Source organism: Cynocephalus volans, chromosome X, assembly GCF_027409185.1.
Source record: "Cynocephalus volans isolate mCynVol1 chromosome X, mCynVol1.pri, whole genome shotgun sequence".
NCBI classification, from domain to species: domain Eukaryota; kingdom Metazoa; phylum Chordata; class Mammalia; order Dermoptera; family Cynocephalidae; genus Cynocephalus; species Cynocephalus volans.
Window position 1 is genome coordinate 20124400 of NC_084478.1, and position 19008 is coordinate 20143407.

General features: G+C 35.6%; 1 long non-coding RNA gene across 2 annotated transcripts in view; it reads left to right on the top strand.

Annotated features, from left to right (window-relative positions):
- Positions 1-19008, top strand: part of LOC134366629 (uncharacterized) — a 98901-nt gene that overhangs the window by 68490 nt on the left and 11403 nt on the right. For both annotated transcript variants that reach the window (XR_010022351.1, XR_010022350.1), the window contains one exon: positions 9919-9989. This is a non-coding gene — a long non-coding RNA (uncharacterized LOC134366629). The remainder of the gene's footprint in view (positions 1-9918; positions 9990-19008) is intronic.

Here is a 19008-nt window from a genome sequence, read left to right on the forward strand (position 1 = left end):
AAAACATAATTTAGAAAACTCAAGAAGAGAAACTTGGTTTACTCTATTCACCTGTCTTTTGCTTACCTTTACTGATGTTCCAAGTTTTTTGACTTTATTATTTGTTTCTGTTCAGAAAATTTCCTTTAGTTATTATTTTAGGGTAGTTGTACTGGCAGTAAATTCTTTTAGGGTTCCTTCATCGAAGAATGTCTTGGTTTTCACTTGAATCCTGAGGATATTTTCACTGGGTTTAGAATTTCACAGTTCTTTTCTTTCAGCACTTGAAAAATGTGGCACTTTCTACTAGCTTTCCTGGATTTTGATGATAAATTCAACATAATTTGAATGTTCTTGTATTTTTTTTTCCTCTATAGGTAAGATGGGATTTCTCTTGCTGCTTTCAATAAATTTTTTTTTCTCTTTAGTTTTCAGAATTTTGATATGATGTATCTTGGTCTGGAATTTTACAGGTTCATCCTGAGAGAATTTTGTTAAGGCCTTGTACGTATAAATTTTGTTTGACAAATTGGGAAGTTTTCAGGCATTATTTTTGAAAGTATTCTCAGTACTATACTCTGTCCACTCCTTATGGGATTCTAATGACAGGAATGTTAGAACCTTTGTTATTGACTCACAGGTCTCTGAGACTTTGTTCTCCTACCAACCCCCTTACTCGTATTTCCTTTCTGTTTCCTGACTGGGTAATTACTCTTTTTCTGCCTTCAGTGTCAATGATTATTTCCTTTGCACCACATCAACAGGGGGAAAGTGAAGGCACGGCCTCTGTTGCCAGGTGATTGTAGAAGTCCAGATTCAACCCTTGGCCTCCATTGACTCCTGAGTGGGGGATGTTCCTCGTTACTCCTGGGAAGGGTTGGAAGTTCTGTCCGCCCACTAGGCTTCCACTGAGAGTGGCAGGTCACAGCTCCTCATGGGCATACTACTGACACCATATAGAGTGACTTCTTTACCATGGGCTGTGGTGAAAACTGTTACTCTTCTCTGAGCTTCCTCTGATAGCACTTCAGCAAGAAGGGGAGCAGTATGTCATTAACTCCAATAGAGTAGAAGTGCAAACTTTCTACCTGCTCTCCATTAACACTGTGGTGTGGTGGAGGGTGCACTCTTTACTAACAGCAAGTATGAACGTACCAGCTTCCAACTGCACCACTATGGATGCCGTGTGATGGTGATTTGAGTTAACTAGCTACATACAGCCTGGTCAGGGTGGACCTTTCATAACGTAGTTGAAGATGGCAACTCTATTTTGTTGTGATGTTTTGCTTGAACAGAGTAGTTAGCTCTACTCAGTTATGAATTAAATAATCGTGTATTTATTCACATATTTTACTTAATCAGAGCTTTGCACTTCTTCCTGCAGTTCTTAGTTTGCACCAGGAGAGATAACTCTACCCTCAGACTGAATGACTTCTTTTAGTATTACTTCTTTTACAGTTTTCCCAGTGGTAAATTGTCTTAAGTTTGGTTGTTTCTTATTTCACTCTCCATGAAAGCATAATTTTTCTACATATGGAATTCTCAATTGACAGTTTTACTTTTTCCTTCAGCATTGGAAAGATGGTGCTATATTTCTCCTGTTCTCCACTATAACCACTGATTTTATTTTCTTATCTTTCTTATAGTATTGATTTTGTGTAAAGTTTATACCAGTCTCATAATAGAATTGAGAAGCATTTCTTTTATCTGGAAAAAATTGTGCAAGATTGGGGTTCTTGTTCATTATATGGAAAACAGCAAGTCTTCAGGCACCAGGGTGTAGAATAGAATCACTGGGAGGAAATATTTAATTACAGATGCAATTTTTCAAATAGATGTAAGATTATTGAGACTTCCTAAATTTTTCTCTAATTTCATTTTTTTAAACAATTTACTGATTTCATGTAACTTCAATTTATCAGCGTAAGTTTGCTTAAAATATTATGTGTATGTCTCAAGGATCTGGACAGATAATTCTGCATTCCTGGTAATAATGTCTGGTTTTTGTATTGATAAGTGTCTCAAGCGTTCATCATTTTTAAACCTATTACCAAAAAGAAAAACAACAAAAGTAACATCTTAAAATAACTTATGGATATGTTGATTCAACTTTTTATAACTGAAAAAATTTCATCCTTTAATCTTAATGTTTTTTTCATTTTTTTTTAGATTAAAATTACTGGGTATTTTTACAAATAATTGAGCTTGATTATCAGATTTCTAAATTTTAGTACATCCTTTTTTGAATTAAATGATCTGAAATTTCTTTGAGACACATATTTGGTGCATACTGCACGTTTTGAATAATTTTTTGAGGTATGATTGATTTAAAATAAACCACATAATGTTAAAGTCATCATAAAAGTTTAAAGACTTTCATGTATTAATGAAACTGTCATCACAATCAAGATAACATAAATATCCTCTCCTCTTCCACCAAGGTTCCTTATGAACCTCATATTGCTCCCCTGTCATCCTGCCCTAGCGCTCCCCTCTTTCCTGCGTTATGGACATTCTTGAAGGAGTCTTTATATGGACATAAAATTTTATATTTTTTTGAAAAATTTCAAGGAACAGAATGGCTAGATCACATGATAGTTGTGCCTTTCAGATACTTTAGAAATTGTGTAAATATTCTGCAGTGAACATACTGTGTTAAACCCTACCAGCAGTGTAAAAGAGTCACCTTTGATTAGGTACTTGTCAGCACTTATTATGGTTAGTATTTTTCATTGTTTCTCATTTAGCAGGTGTGTAGTGGTATCTCACTGTTGCTGTAAATTGTGTGGGAATCACCAAGTCTTAGTTCTTTCTGTTCCAGACATCCTCATTATATGGAGAAAATTGATCCCAATCCTGATGCTAGTCCTTTCCTACCCCATTCCCTTTCTGCATGTGTGGGTACTTTTGATTGCAGGCTGGATTTTCTGTATGAAATAGTGTAGAGGTAACTGGAGTTTCTGGGTGATTTTATCATTCTCTGGCATACATTTGCATTTGACAGGCAGTTAGGGTGGGGACAGTTAATCAAGCTGCGGTCAGAAATTGAGTCCTTTTAAAGCTGGATCTCGAGCTTTGTGTGGAGTTTTCTATTTTAGGTTTATATTGACCTTAGGACATAACCCCTTGGGGATATGCCAAATGAACCCTTGGTTTGTTTTCTGTGATTCGTTTCGTCTGTGAACTGTCAGGTTGAACCTGTGTCCTCTTGGTTAGGTGAGACTGCCAGAAGTCTTTCTCAGCTGCTTAGCTGCTCAGCTCCAACTTTCTGCTGAAGCCTCCTGGATCGTCACTCACATCTTTGGAATCAGCAAAAGCCTTCAAGGGAGAAGCGGTAACAAATGTGAATGGTTCTCGTGACAAAGTCTTCCCTCCTAATTGAGATTCTGTCTTTTTGAATGCTTTCTTCCTTTGATTTGTGGTGCCTTCAAACAATATCTTTAATATCTTCCAGCTTTCCTAGTTTTTCTCAGTAGGATGGTTGAGCTGAAAAGGCTGGTGTGCTATTAAGCAAGAGTTTATCTCTACAAATAGTAGTTATTGAAATAGTTTTGAATCTGTACATTTTATTTCTTTTATAGAAAGTTAATTCAGTCTATATTTCCATAAGATAAACAATTGCTGTTATGGCAAATGATCTTCCTGAAGAGTGCTTTTTCTCTGTTTCATTATACATAATTCTTTCAAGTTAAATATTTCATAGATTTAATAAATTATTCTTTAGTTTTTAACATGCACAAGGTATGAGCCATATGATGCAAGTACTTTTATTGAGGTATAGTTTGTTAGGAAACAAAAACAGTAAATAATGAGTATACTAAACAGATTAGATTGGGGGAATGAATTATACAGCCAGTCACCAGATTACTACCTATACCATGTCGAATTGTTGCTCTAGGGAGTGGCATATCAACCTTTATCTTGCCCTGGTGTACTGAGAGTTATGTTTGTACCACTCCATGTAAGTGTACCCTCATGACATGGGACTTTGTGGTCTTGGTGTCATATATTTTCCATATACGTTATTATTTTTTTCATTTTTTGCTTTATACATTGAAATGCATTTTAAAAACAATAGAAAAATTGTCTTATATTTCCCCATACATTTTATTTTTTTTTGAGTAGTAGACTTTAGTTTATAGCAGTTTTAGGTTTGCAGAAAAATCGAGCAGAAAATACCCCCCTACACACACACAGAGTTTATCCTATTATTAATATCCTGCGTTGCTGTGATACATTTGTTACAGTTATGAAACAATATTGATAAACTATTATAAAGTAAAGTTTACATTAGGATTCCCTCTCTGTGTTGTATAGTTCTGTGGGTTTTGCTAGATGTGTAATGTCATGTATTCACTAGTACAGTATCATACACAATAGTTTCACTGCCCCACGAAGCATCTGTTCTCCACCTGTTCATCTGTGCATCTCTCTCTCTCCCTGAGAACCTGGTAACCACTGGTATTTTTTTTTCCTGTTACCTCAAACATTTTTTGTTTCTTTGTGTTAGGTGCATTCAAGATCCTCTTTTCCAGCTGATTGAATTTATACAATAAATTGTTCTTAATTACAGTCACCCTACAGTGCTATAGAACACTAAATCCTATTCCTCCTACTTAGGTGTAATTTTGTGTTTGTTAATCAACTCTCACTATCCCCTACCCCTTTATCCTTCTGGTAAGAATTCAGCATGGTAATCTCTGGTAACCACCATACTATTCTCTACTTACACGTGATAAAAATTCTTTGCTTCCACATATGGATGAGAATATGTGGTATTTCTCTTTCTGCTCCAGGCTTATTTCACTTAATGCAATGTCCTCCAAGCTCATACGTGTTGCCGCAGATGGCAGGATTTCACTGTTTTTAATCGCTAAATAGTATCACGTGTACACATACCACATTTTCTTTATCCATTCAACTGTGGATAGATACTTAGGTTGATTCCATATCTTTGTGATTATAAACAGTGGTGCAATAAACATGAGCGTGCGCACATCTCTTCGATATGCTGATTCCCTTTCCTTTGTTTATATATATATATCCAGTAGTGGGACTGCTGGATCACATGGTAGTTCTATTATTAGTTTTTTGAGAAACTTCTGTCCTGCCTTCCATAATGGCTATATTAATTTGCGTTCCCACCAACAGTATGTAAGAATTCCTCTTTCTATGCTTCCTTGCCTGCCTTTGGTATTTTGTCTTTTTAATATTAGCCATTCTAACTGGAATGTCGTAATATTGCATTGTAGGTTTGATTTGCATTTCCCTGATGATTACTGATGTGGAGCTTTGTTTCATATACCTGTTGCCCATTTACATGTCATCTTTTGGAACATGTCTATTCAGCTTATTTGCCCATATTTTAATTGGATTTTTCATTTGCTGGTTTTTTCTTTTGAGTTATTTGAATTCTTCTTATATTCTGGATATTAATCCTCTGTCAGATGCATAGTTTGTAAATATTCTCTCCCATTCTGTAGGTTGTCTCCATTGATTTTTTTTCTCTGCTGTGCAGAAGCTGTTTAGTTTGATGTAATCCCATTTGTCTGTTTGTTTGTTTGTTTTTTTGTTTGTTTTGCTTTTGTTCCCTGTACATTTGAGGTCTTCTTCATAAAGTCTGTTCCCAGACCAATGTTCTGAAGCATTTCCTCTATGTTTTCTACTAGTAGTTTCGTAATTTTGGGTCTTACATTTCAACCTTTAATTCATTTTGAGTTGATTTTGTATATGGTGAGAGGTAGGGTCTAACTTCATTCTTCTGCATATGGGTATCCAGTTTCCCCAGCACCATTTATTGAAGAGACTGTCCTTTCCCTAATGAATATTCTTAGTGTCTTTGTCCATAATCAGTTTTGTTTTGATCATCACACACCATACGCAAATACTGGTAATCAACTATGAACCCCCTAAATATGTATAAATAAAAATAAGAAGAAAAAATCGTTTCTATGACATATATAATTTGTGATGTACAACAGAAAAAAAAATTACTCAAGATTTAACTAAAGTTATCAACTAATCATTTTATAGTCTGAAAAAAGAAAAAAGAAAACCAGTTGGCTGTAAATATGTGGCTTTATTTCTGGGTTCTCTATTCTGTTCTATTAGTTTCTAGTCTTTTTTTATGCCAGTATCATGCTGTATAGGTTACTATAGCTTTGCATATATTTTGAAGTCACGTACTGTGGTGCTTCCAGCTTTGTTCCTTTTGCTCAGGATTAATTTGGCTATTAGGGTTTTTGTGTGGTTTCAAACGAATTATAGGATTGTTATTCTATTTTGTGTGAAGAATGTCATTGGCGTTTTGATAAGGATTGAGTTGGATCTATAGACATCTTTTGGTAGTGTGGTATTTTTCACATTATTGATTCTTCCAGTCTGTGAATGTGGAATGTGTATGTGTTACCATTTCTTTGTGTCTTCACTTTCTTTCATCACTGTTTTGTAGTTTTTCTTGTACAGATCTGTCATCCTTTTGGTAAAATTTATTTTTAGGTAGTTTATCTTTTTTTGTACCTTTTGAGAATGGAATTGCTTTCTTAATTTCTTTTTCAGCTTGCTCATTATTGGTTTATAGAAACTCTACTGATTTTTGTATGTTCATTTTGTATCCTACAACTTTACTGAATTCATTAATCACGTCTAAGAGTTTTTGGTGGAGCTTTTAGGATTTTCTATATGTAAGATCATGTCATCTGCAAACAGGGACAATTTGACTTCCTCCTTTACAATTTGCATACCCCTTATTTCTTTCTCCTGCCTAATTGCTATCAGTAAAACTTCCAGTACTGTGTTAAGTAAGAGTGGTGAGAGTGGGCATCCTTGTGTCATTCCTGTTCTTCGAGGAAAACCTTTCAGCTTTTCCACATTGGTATGATATTAGCTGTGAGTTTGTCATATGTGGCCTTTATTGTGTTGAAGTATGTTCTCTCTATACTAAGTTTGTTGGTGTTTTTGTCATAATGGGATATTGAATTTTATAAAATACATTTTCTGAGTTAGTTGTGATGATCATTTGCTTTTTGTCCTTGATTTTGTTGCTGTGATGTATCAGTTTGTTGATTTGCATTTGTTGAACCACTCTTTTGTTTTTTAACTGGAGCATAATTTATTGTACATGTTTTGGGGGTACAATCCCACTTCTAGGAATATATGCAAAAGAATGGAAAACATCATGTGGAAGGTTACCTGCACTCCCATGTTCATCACAGCTGTACTTAAAATAGCCAAAATGCAGAACCAACCTAAATGTCAAACCATTCTTGCATCCCTGGGATAATTCCTTAAACAGACAAGAAGAAAAACAGAAAAAGAAAATGATAGACCAATATCCCCATGAAGAAACATGCAAAAAATTTCAACAAAATACTATCAAACTGAATCAAGCAGCCCTTGAAAAAGATCACTCACCACATATTTTCCTATTTTCTTTATTGTGTGTGCTCTTCATTTTTTCCTGTAATTTTTAATTTCCATGAAGTGTTGCTTCACTTTAGTCTGAAGAACTTACTGTAGTATTAATTGCATTACAGGTTATCCAGCAGCCAATTGTCTAAGGTTTGATTATGTGGATGTTTCTTATGTCATTCTCAGTTTGGAAGGATAATTTTGCTGGATATAGAATTCTGAGTTGACAATCTTATTTTTTCTTTAGCATTGGAAAGATGCTGGTCCATTTTTCTCCAGCTCTCCGTGGATACTCTTGAGAAAGCAGCCATTATTTACATCATTATTCCCAGATGGGAAGGCAATTCATTTGTATTTCTCTGGCACATTGAGTTTTATTATTTGGCTTTAGCTGCTTAAGTATGATGTACCACATGCATATCTAGTTTGATTTTTTGGTTCCTTTAATCTTGGATTTCTAATTAGAATATATTTTTGGAAAGTTGGGAATTTTTTGCCTCTTTTCTACAAATCATATGGTTTTCTTTCCTGATCGGTTCCTCTCCCTCCTCATATTGCACTCTGATTAAGTATATGTTTGATGATTGAATATTATCTAACAGGTTGCTGTAGGTTGCTGTAGGTTGCTGTAGTTTCCCATAGTCAATGGGCACTGCAAGACCTCTGTTATTTCCATTCCTCTCTTAGCCTCACATCCACTTTCTGCTATGCCTTGATGAGTCTTGTGCACATGTTCAGCCCAGGCCCTGACCAAGGACCTATAGTAAACTTCCACACCGACTTCTGTCTTGGTCCTGTGAACAGCTCCCTCATCTAGAGTGTCGTACCACGTAAATCTCAGGTGCACAGCAGCCTCGAATTTTAATCTCTGTTTCATCAGCTTAACAACTCTGCCATGCTCCACCTGTTTCCAACTTCCTGCCATAGGTGAAATTGCCTCATCCAGAGAGCCTGGGCGAACATAAATCTCTCACCTTGACAATAGCTTGTGTCAGTGAGGAACTCTCATACATAGTTTGTGGAAAGAGAAATTAGAGCCAGGACTCTGGCACAATTTTGGCAGATTCTATTAAGCTGAATAGACACATACAATACGACTCAGTAATTCTACTCTAACTTACATAGTTATCCTAAAAATGCACCTCTGTGCCAAAACATGTATAGAAACAGTAATACTTAGTAGCTGGGCACAATCTAAAAGTTCACCATTTCTAAGAATGGGTAACATAAGTTATATCACACAATGTAATGCCATTCACCAATGAATATGAACAGACTTCTTCTACATACAAACTGTTGTTGTGACGGGATCCCTGCCAGCGCATCCTGCCATGCACTGATTGGAACAGGGTCTCAGGTCAAGTTGGGAAGTCTAGCACATTCCTTGGCTCTTTATTGTCATCAGTATTTCCAATAACACCCCTCTTTTTGATTCCATCTGGCTAGTCTGGCGATTTGGGCAGAATTCTTCTTGGATCCTGGGGAGAAATGAGCCTCCAGGGGCCAAACTATGTTACTTTGCTGGGTTTTGAGAAATACCAGGTCTAGGTCACCTTCTTTTGTAGGGTGGGTCGTCATCAAATGCCTGCTGCTCTGCCCTCCTTCACTTTGCCCTCCACTTAGATGCCTGCCCTCTTCTGACCACTGTTCAGAGTTTCTTTTTAGTTGTGTTTTGTATTCTTTCCAGGGTTTTTGGCTGTATCTAGTGGAAAGGAGCAAGGAGAGACAAGTATACACTATTTTGTGCAGAGAATAACTTCAGCCTAATTTTCCTGAGTTTTACCAAGATTCAGAATGATGAGTATTTCAGGTTTCTTAATAGCAGATATACTCCATCCTATGGTTCTATCACATTCTGTTTGTTCATTAATCAGTTGACAGACATTTGGGTTGTTTTTACTTTTTGCTGTTATGAATAATGGTGCTATGAACAATTGGATATAATTTTTGCATGGACATATGTTTTCAGTTATCTGGAGTGGACAGGTAAGGTTGGAAATTCTGGGTCATATACTGTTTGTCTAACTTGTTGAAGAATTACCAAACTGTAGAGATACATATGAGGGTTTCAATTTCTCCTCACCAATACTTGTTATCTGTCTTTTTGATTATACTAATTCTTTTGGATGTGAAGTTGTATACCATTGGGCTTGATTTTCATTTCCCTAAGGACTAATGATGTTTGACGTCTTTTCATGTGAACATTGACCATTTGTGTATCTTCTTTGGAGAAACTCCTATTGGAATTCTTTGCCAATTTAAAAACATTGGATTGTCTTTATCTTACTGAGAAAGATCTTTTCATATTCTGTATATAGATCCCTTATCAGGCATATGATTTCTAAAGATTTTGTCTCATTCTGTGAATTGTTTTTTCATTTTCTTCATGATGTTCTTTGAAACAAAAACATTTTCAGTTTTGATGAGTTACAACTTATCAGTCTTTTATTCCTTGTGCTTTGCTGTCATAATTGCGAAATCATTGCTTAACCTAAGGTAACACATGTTCATTCCTGTACTTTCTTCCAGGAGCCTTTTGGTTGTGACAGCTACATTTAGATCTGTGATCCACCTGAGTTCCGTTTTCTGTGTGAAGTGAGGTAAGGGTCCAACTTCTTTCTTTTGCACGTAGATATCCAGTTGTCCCAGTACCACTTGTTGAAAACATTCTTTTCCAATTGATGTATTTCCATCATAAAAATATTTATTCTTGCTCGGGCCGAACCCGTGGTGTACTCGGGAGAATGCAGCACTGGGAGCACAGCAGTGCTCCCGCCGCGGGTTCGGATCCTATATAAGGATGGCCGATCCACTCACTGGCTGGATGCGGTACGGCCGGTCACAAAAAGACAAAAAAAAAAAAAAAATGTTTATTCTTGCTATCTCTAAATATGATTGTTTCTCATTTATTTAAATCTTTAATCATTTCTTTCTACATTGTTTTGTGCTTTTAGATCTGTAAGTCTTGCATTTGTTTAATTGAATATATTACTAAGTAATTAATATCTTGTGATGTAAACAATTGTTTTCCTTATTTCAGTTTTGGCCTATTCATTGACTGTATAAAAATACAATGGATTTTGTGTATTTCCTCATATTCTGCATCCTTGGTGAAATTGATTTATTATTCCTAATTTTTAGTGGATTTCTTAGAATTTTCATATAGTTTAATGTTATCTGCCAATGGAGATAGTTTTACTTCTTTCTTTCCAATCTGTATACCTTATGTCTGTTTCTGGGAAACATATTGAATAAAAATGGTCAGAGTAGACATATTTATCTTGTTCTTGATATTAGGTGGAAAACATACCCTCTCTCATTGAGTGCAATGTTAGCTGTAGGTTTTTTGTTGATGCATTTTTTCAGGTTAAGGAAGTTCTCTTTTATTACTAGTTTGTTTTCTTTTATGAAAGTGTGTTGTATACTGTCATGTGTTTCTCTGAATATCTTGAAATGATCATATGATTTTAGTTTTTTAATCTGTTAAGGTGGTGTTTTACAGTGATTGATTTTTAGATATTGAAACTATCTTGTATTCCTAGCATAAATCCTACTTGGTCATAATGTTTAATCTTTCATATGTTGCTGGATTTAGTTCGCTGATATACTGTCAAGGATTTTTGCATCTGTATTCATAAGAGATAATGGTCTATACTTTTCTTGTGATGTGTTTGTCTGGTTTGGGTAGCAGGGTAGTACTGGCAATATAGAATGAGTTGGGAAGTGTTCTCTCCTCTTAAATTTTCTGGAACATTTTGTGAAGAATCACTGTTATTTATTGTTTAAGTGTTCTTTAAAATTTTCCAGTGAAGCCATTTGGGTATGGGCTCTTCTTCATGGGAAGATATTACTTTGAAGTTACTAATTCAGTATCTTTACTTGTTATAGTTCTATCCAGAAGTTCTGGTTTTTTGTTTTGTTTTGTTTTGTTTTGTTTTTTTCTTTTTTGAAAAAGTTGATTAGTTCATGCCGTTCTAGGAATTGGTCAATTTTGTGTAAGTTATCTAATTTTTAGCATGTAGTTGTTTATAGTAAACTCTTATAAGCCTTTTATTTATTTGTGCAAATTTGAGAGTGATTTCCTCTGTTTAATCCCTGATCTTAGTTATTTTAGCTTTTTTTTTTTTTTTTTTTTTTTTTTTTGTCAGTCTACCTAAACATTTATCAATTGTGTTGGTATATTTAAAGAATCAACTTTTGCTCTCATTGATGTTTTTATTTTTTTATATTGTCCGTTTATTTCTTCTACAATCTTTATTTATTTCTGCCCTCGGCTTTTATTAGTTTTAATTTACTTTTCTTTTTCTAGTTATGGTAAAGTCATTTATCTGAGATCTTTTTCACTATGTGAATATAGATGCTTACAGCTATAAATTTTCCTCTAATTGTTTATTCAGCTTCATCCCCTAATTTGTTGTGATGTTTTGTTTGCACTTTCATTCATCTCAAAGATTTTCAAATTTTCTATGTGATTTATTCTTTGTCTCACTGTGTCTTTCACGGTGTGGTTCAATATCTACTTATTAGTAAATTTCTCTATTTTCCTTCTGTTGTTTTCCAATTTAAGTCCGTTGTGGTCAGAGAACATACTTTGCTTTATTACAATTCCTTTGAATTAATTTGGCTTTGTTTTAGGCCTAATGTATCGTCTATTCTTGACAATGTTTTATGTGTACTTGCAAAGAATGAGATCAGAGTGTTCTCCCTATTACCCTTTCTTTCTAATGATTTCTTTTCCTTTTTTTCTAATGAAAGTCTCTCCCTAAGTCTGGATTTGTTTTTACTTGATATTCACTATTTGATTAGTCATTGTTATCACATTTTCCTTAAGTCTTTAAACATAGTTTTATTTAGTACTTTGAACCTATTTATCAAAGCTGATTTTTTCATTTAATGATCTTAAAGAATATGTAAAACTTACTCTTCAGTTAAACACACTTAATCTCTCTACTTACTTGAAGCTGATATACATATATCTTTCATTGTGGTAAAAATGTATATAACATAATGTTTGTCATTTTAAGCAGTTTTAAACATACAATTCATGAAATTAATTACAATTACAGTGCTGTGTGACCATCACCTCTATTTCCAAAACTTTCTTGTCATTGTAAACATAAACTCTGGATCCATTAAACAATAACTCCCCATGTAATAGCTGTTATGAACTATTTTTCCGCTAGTCCAACATATGGTTTCCCCTAAAGGCATTGACTATTGTTTGCCTGTTGTTTTGTATATGTATCACACTTTCCTATTTCTTTGCATGTCTTCAGGTTTTGTTGTTGTTGTTGTTAAAAACTGGACATATTAGTAATATTTTATATCTGGATACTATTCTCCAAACAGGCTTATTGTTTGTTGAGTGACTTGACTGGAAGTCTGTTTCTACTTCATAGTGAAGCTTCTGATATCCTTGCTCAGATTTTCTCTCTGTTTTTATCTTTTTAGCCTGGCTTCCTAGGGATCCTCCCTTTATCGGCAGAAAACACTTGTTGGTGAAAAGTTGTACTTGAGCCCCTAAAGTGGAAAAATGTTCATCCTTTACTTTTGGATCTATTTGCTGCTTGGAGGCTGCTTTCATCATTCCAGGTTCAAAGTTTTATCTTTTAGCATCAGAAAGAACAGACTGAATATAATTTTATTTTTCAGCTTGGCTTTATAGGAATCCCCCGGGTTGAGAATAGCTTATTCTTCAGCCCCTGATTTGTCAGATTATGTTTAAGCAACTTGAGCCTTTGAGATTTTTACCTTTTGCTGATTGACCTGTTTGTAATTTGGGAATGCTTTAAAGTCTTCCTCCACATCCTACTCCAATAACTTCTCAGTGGATGCAGCCTCAAACATGCAAACATCCTTCTGGACCCCCAAGCATAAGTGTGATCACAAATAGGCCCTTCCTGGCTTTCTCTTTCTCTGGTTCTCTCTGTTAATTTTCTAGCTGCTCTCCAACTTCCCTGTTGCTACTACTTCCATGGAGCCAGCAGCCCCTTAATATTTTGTCACCAATGTCTCCATTGCTTTTGAAGCCCATGGGCATGAACTGTCCACATTCTGTCCCATACAAAGTCAGTACCCTTAGGCACAGCTGCAGATATACTAGTCCGTACAGCCTACTTCTTCCCGTAGGCAAAACCTCACTACTACTAAGTCTCTTAGTTAGGGTAGGGGATAGAGATCCACTTCTGCCAGAGTGACATCTCTGCTGTAAGAATGGGCACTGGAGGGGGAAGGAGATAGCACCTGGCCTTTTTGGCTTGCCTTCTCCAAAACTCAACTTCTGCCCAACAAGACACACAGGAGAGGGAAATTACCTCCTGGGGCAGAGCCCTTGCCCTACAAGCGGGAGCTAGGTGAGAAAAATGTACCCCAGTCATCTTGACAGTGCTTTCCTGGAATAGAGCTTCTTCAGCAGAGGGCTTGTAGGGGAGGTGGTGAATGAGAGACATAGCCTGTCCTCCCAAGGTGAAATTGGAGCTCTACATTGTATGCTGTGAGAGGAGGGAGTGATTGTCTTCTTGTCTTCACTTCCTGCAGTAGAGATTCTGTAACAGAGCTGGAAGGAGGGTGCATGAGAGCAGATCATAACTCAAATGTCACAGTCATAGACTCTTACTGTTCTTACCAAGATTTAGTAGATTTTATTGAATGTTTCTTTTTCTGTTTGCTATGTGCCCTTAACTTCCAGAAACTTCAAATGTTTTTGATATAATATTCACCAGTTCAATGATTGTTTTACAGGGATTAGTATTCACCCAGATCCTCGCACATCTCTCCTGAAGTCTGCCCTTCTAGGTTTATTTAGAATAAACAAGCTAGAGAAGTTGTGCTCTGGTAAGACAGTGATAACTATTAGCATGTTTACAAAGAGTCATTACCAATGTCATTAGCACTTTTATAAGGAGGTCATTTCCTCCCACCTGGCTTTCCAGGTAGAGAAGAAATAGTTACAGGATTTCTTTTATTCCTTTGCTCTACAACATGCAAAATCCGTCTAAAATGTTAGGAGGCAGGGCAGTGATTAGCTATGGAGAAAAGGGAAGGCATTGTGATGGGAGGTGGTAAAGGGAATTATCTCTCTTTCTTCTTCTGGAAGTCTGACAATGTTTCATTCTCCACCCGAGTGGTGTTTATAAGCTGTGTTCTCTTTCCTTAAGTACATGGATCTGGTTATTTGGTATTTTTCACTCTTCTCTGTTTATATTATGTTATGAAAGACAAATACATAGGACATATAAATACAATAAATATTACCTAGAAAACCAAGGAAATATCATCACTAAATGTTTGGTGTGTGTGTGTGTGTATGTGTGTTTGTATGTTTGTGTATGTTTTTCTAGGAGGCAGAGTGGTAAAATTTTGGATGTGTATGTATGGGGTTCCAAAGACATTGGTAATGTTCTCTTTCTGGTAGGTATACATGTGTTCACTTCATTAATAATTTCTGTATTTCATGTGTATGCCACATATATAGTTTGCTAATAAAACATTTTAAAGAGATAACTTCTTTTAACTGGACACATAATATGTACTTTCTGTATCCAGCTTCTTTTTCTAAGAGTAATATCTTTGTAGTCGTTTGTAGGATCAGTTTCCATTTGCTTTTTGTGTGTAGTATTCTATTGCCTGAATGTTCCATCACATGGATATTTGTCCATTCTGTTGTTGCCTGGCATTTGAATTTATCCTGTCTGTGGCTACTTTGGATAAGGGTGTATGCACATTGTGGTACATTTGTCCTGGTGAAAATAAGCACTTATTTTTCATGGGTACATGCTAGGAGCGGAGTTGTTGATTTTCAGGGTAGACAGAGAAGATATAATTTTAAATAAATATTTGAGTTTTTACCTTTATTATACGTACTTGAATATGTTACTTACTAAAATGAGTCTTTTTTTTTTTTTTTGTATACCAAAGTGGCCAGAAGATAATTTTTTCTATCAGTGAATGAAAAAGTTGTGAACATACTTAGATTTTATCCATGGGGTGCACAGTTTAGACAGTGAACAAATTTAAATAGGCAGTGGAAGGCCCAGGGAATACATTTTTTTGTGTCCCAGATTGAGTACTGGTTATTCAATAGAATGGTTACATTTCCACACAGAAGAGAAAAAACAATGGTGCCTTGGAATTAATTTACTTCACATAATGTAATAACAGAGTAAGAATTGGTGCTGAAATCTCCTTACAACTTTTCTCTCAATTATTCACTTTTGCGAGCAGGTTGTCTAATGTACTCTTTGTGTGATACCATTTTCTGCATTCCCCTTAGCTTTGTAAAAGGGTGGTTTTACTGTAACCTGTTGTTTCATTATTGGTGCCAGGTACTGCCATTTATAGGAGCAATAAAAGGAAAATGGGTGCAGTCACAGAAAGAATATTTATCAAAAGAATATCCTATTTTGTTCCATTAGGAGATAAACATGACTTGATCTCAGCTTCAAAGGGCACTTATAATTCATCAAGGAACAATTATGTGATCAATAGCTACAGGCTTATGAAAATGTTCACTGTGTTTTAGCATTGCTTAAGTGGACATCCAAATTAACCAATGAAACCAAAATGCCTAAGCAACAGCAATACTGTGTTAAAGGGAAGGATATTACTTACAGAGGAATGGAACCAGTGATAATGAGAGGCCCCGATTTCTGAGTGCCTACTGTGTGCCAGGTGTCGCACATAGAACTTGCAGTGGGTTATTTACTTTAATTTTTACAGACACTAACAGATCGATATTATGTGTTTGATGACGTTACTGGGGTTTAAGGCGTACGTAATCTGGCCATGGAAACTGATGCAGCTGAGAATTAAGTCTTGACACAATGAACTCCAGAAGTTGCTCTTTTTGCACTTTCATTGTAAAGGCAAGTCACAGATGGAGTTTTTGTTCTTAGGAACAGAAATTTCGGTAAGGACATTGTGGCTTCATAATATCCTGATAATTGTGTAGGATTTTATTCTCCCTTTTCTTCTTTCCTCTCCTGCTCCTTGTCTTCCCTTTGCTTTTTTCTTGCTCCTCCTTTATCTTTATAGCCATCATCATAATCAGTATATATGAGTGGTAAAGCATGATTATTCTCTACAATATGAGATTCGCCTACCTAAATTTTAAAAATGGCAATAATTAAAAACTGAATTAAAATTGGTTGTTTGCTGTGCTATTATGTGAGCTGTAGCTTGGTTCTCTCTGAGTGCTTTTTGGTGAGAATTGAAGATGCTTAGAAAGGGTGTAACCCGAAATAAATGTAGTTTTATTTGGGAAAAAAGTCAACATTTGTCTTTAAGTTTGAAGAAAGGAAAGCATAAAATATTTTATGAAGAGAAGCAGAAAAAGTTTCTTTTCATGATTATTATTTTTTAAATGCAGATATATTAAAATTTGAGGTACCTTGTCTAAATTTGATGAATAAAGTATCTATACATGGTGTATTATATGAATATATTAATATACTACTCTAATGCTATATATTAGATTATGTAGTAGCATTTATAAAATGTATGTGTGTGTGTGTCGTTACATAGTAGTAATTTTGAAAGTGTCCGTGAGAAAAATTATAATGAAAAAGAAATGCCCACATCATCATCTGGAAATAACTAGAAATATATATTGTATACAAATGTGGTCATTGCATATACTAAGTAGATTGTATTATTACAGAGAAAACTCTTATGACAGATGAAATATTACAATCTTTTATTGTTTAAAATATCATTTTACCACTGTTTGGTGAAAATGTCTGTTGAGTGTATACGTTTTCCTACATTCTTATCTGCTGTACACCTCCCATCTCATTTATGGAACATCTACTCTTTGCCAGATATTGTTTTATAAGGAAAAATAAGGCATAACTTTTTCTCTTGGGTTCACCATTTAGTGAGAGAGATGGAGAAGCAAACAAACAGTGTTCACAGAGTAGGAAATGATATCAAGTAGTGAGAAAAGGGCACAGAGGATCCTTTGGGAGCACAGAGAACAAGCTCAGTGGTCAGGAGGCCCGTGAATCTACGGTAGGTTCTTGACACACGACAGCGGCACCAAGGTCGAGTGAGGGCACCTGCAGAGAGATGCGGCCTGATCCATTAGAGTGCAGGAAGAAAGTCAATAGCACATGTTCTTTAGAAATAATGAGAAAACAAAAACCTCGTTAAATAATTTGAGATTTAAAATTATATAAAATAAAAACTCTCACTGTTTTCAAAGTTATAATTCTGTAATATTTCATATAGTAGTATTATTTGATAATATTTTCTTTTCCAGTATAAAATGCCTATATTAAAATTCCTTAAGTTCAGTATACAATGTTAAAACTAATCTAATCTATGCACATTTTCGGATAAAATTACAATTTAATTCTATGATTATTAATTGCCTAAATGTTGATATAAGTGTTCACTAAGGCCAAATCTGACAGTCCCCTGGAAGCCAAAGTGATAAACACTTCAATAAGGAATGCTTTGTTAGTGGTAAAGCTACTCATTGTGGCTACATAATAGATTGTTTTTTACACCCAAACCAGCGTCCTTCTGTTTTATACATGCATGTATGTGAGAGAGAGAAATATATCACTTACACGTATGCTGAAAACATACTTATGTTAGGAATTAGGACAGGTTCTTCGAAGGCAGTCTTTCTCCGACCTTTTCTATCTTCACCCATTTCTTCTCCATTGCTTTTTCTCCTTAGTCTCTAAAAATGCCCTGTCAGTCACAAAATCAACAGACGATCCCAAAAATAGAAAGAACTAACCATTTACTTGATCCCTAGCAGATCCCAGGCTCACACTGTCCATTTATCTCCCTGTGGCCAACAAAAGTGCAAAATATCTTCTCAGGTGGTCATTTAAGGATGTGTAAATGCCACCAGAGCACAACTATCCCAATGTACAATGTAGTGGGCTTCTTTCTTTTTTTTCTCACGTCATAAATCTGTGCCTGAGAATTCTTCATCATCTTGCTACCTCTTTGATACATTTCAAACCTCTCCACATAACAGCCCCTACCCACCAAACTCCCCTGCCCAGCACTGCCACACACACACATACTCACAGAATAGTTTTCCTCACGTTTTCTCTAGCAAGACCTAACATTTACAAACTATCGTGTTGAAAAGTCCACGAATAATCAAACTCCTTTCTGTACTTCGCTTTTTCATTCACTCTCATCTAACTGGTCATGAATTCCTCAGGATTCCCTTGTTTTGCACCTTTATTTCTTCTTCTACACCCGCACTACTGCGACCTCAGGTTTTGACTTTATGAACATCTCTCATTCATGTCCTCATCACCTCTGCTGACCTCACGAATGATCTCAGTATTAGAAATTATTTGAATGGAACAAGCTTCTTTCCCCTTCTCCTGTTCTGCATATGTTATATTTTTCTTCTGTTTGGAATATTCTTACTCTTTGTCTCACTTGTAAACATATATTCCATCTTCAATTGTGAAACCCGGTATCTGTGAGGTCTTTCCTGATCCGTACTCCCCATAGCTATTGTTTCGTGGCTTAAAAGGATGCCTGTTTGTTGTCTCTAATATCCTTCTGCTAAAATCATCCGTGGGGACTCTATATGCTCTGGAAGACCCAGCTCGACTTTGACCTCATTACAAGTGTCCCCCATTA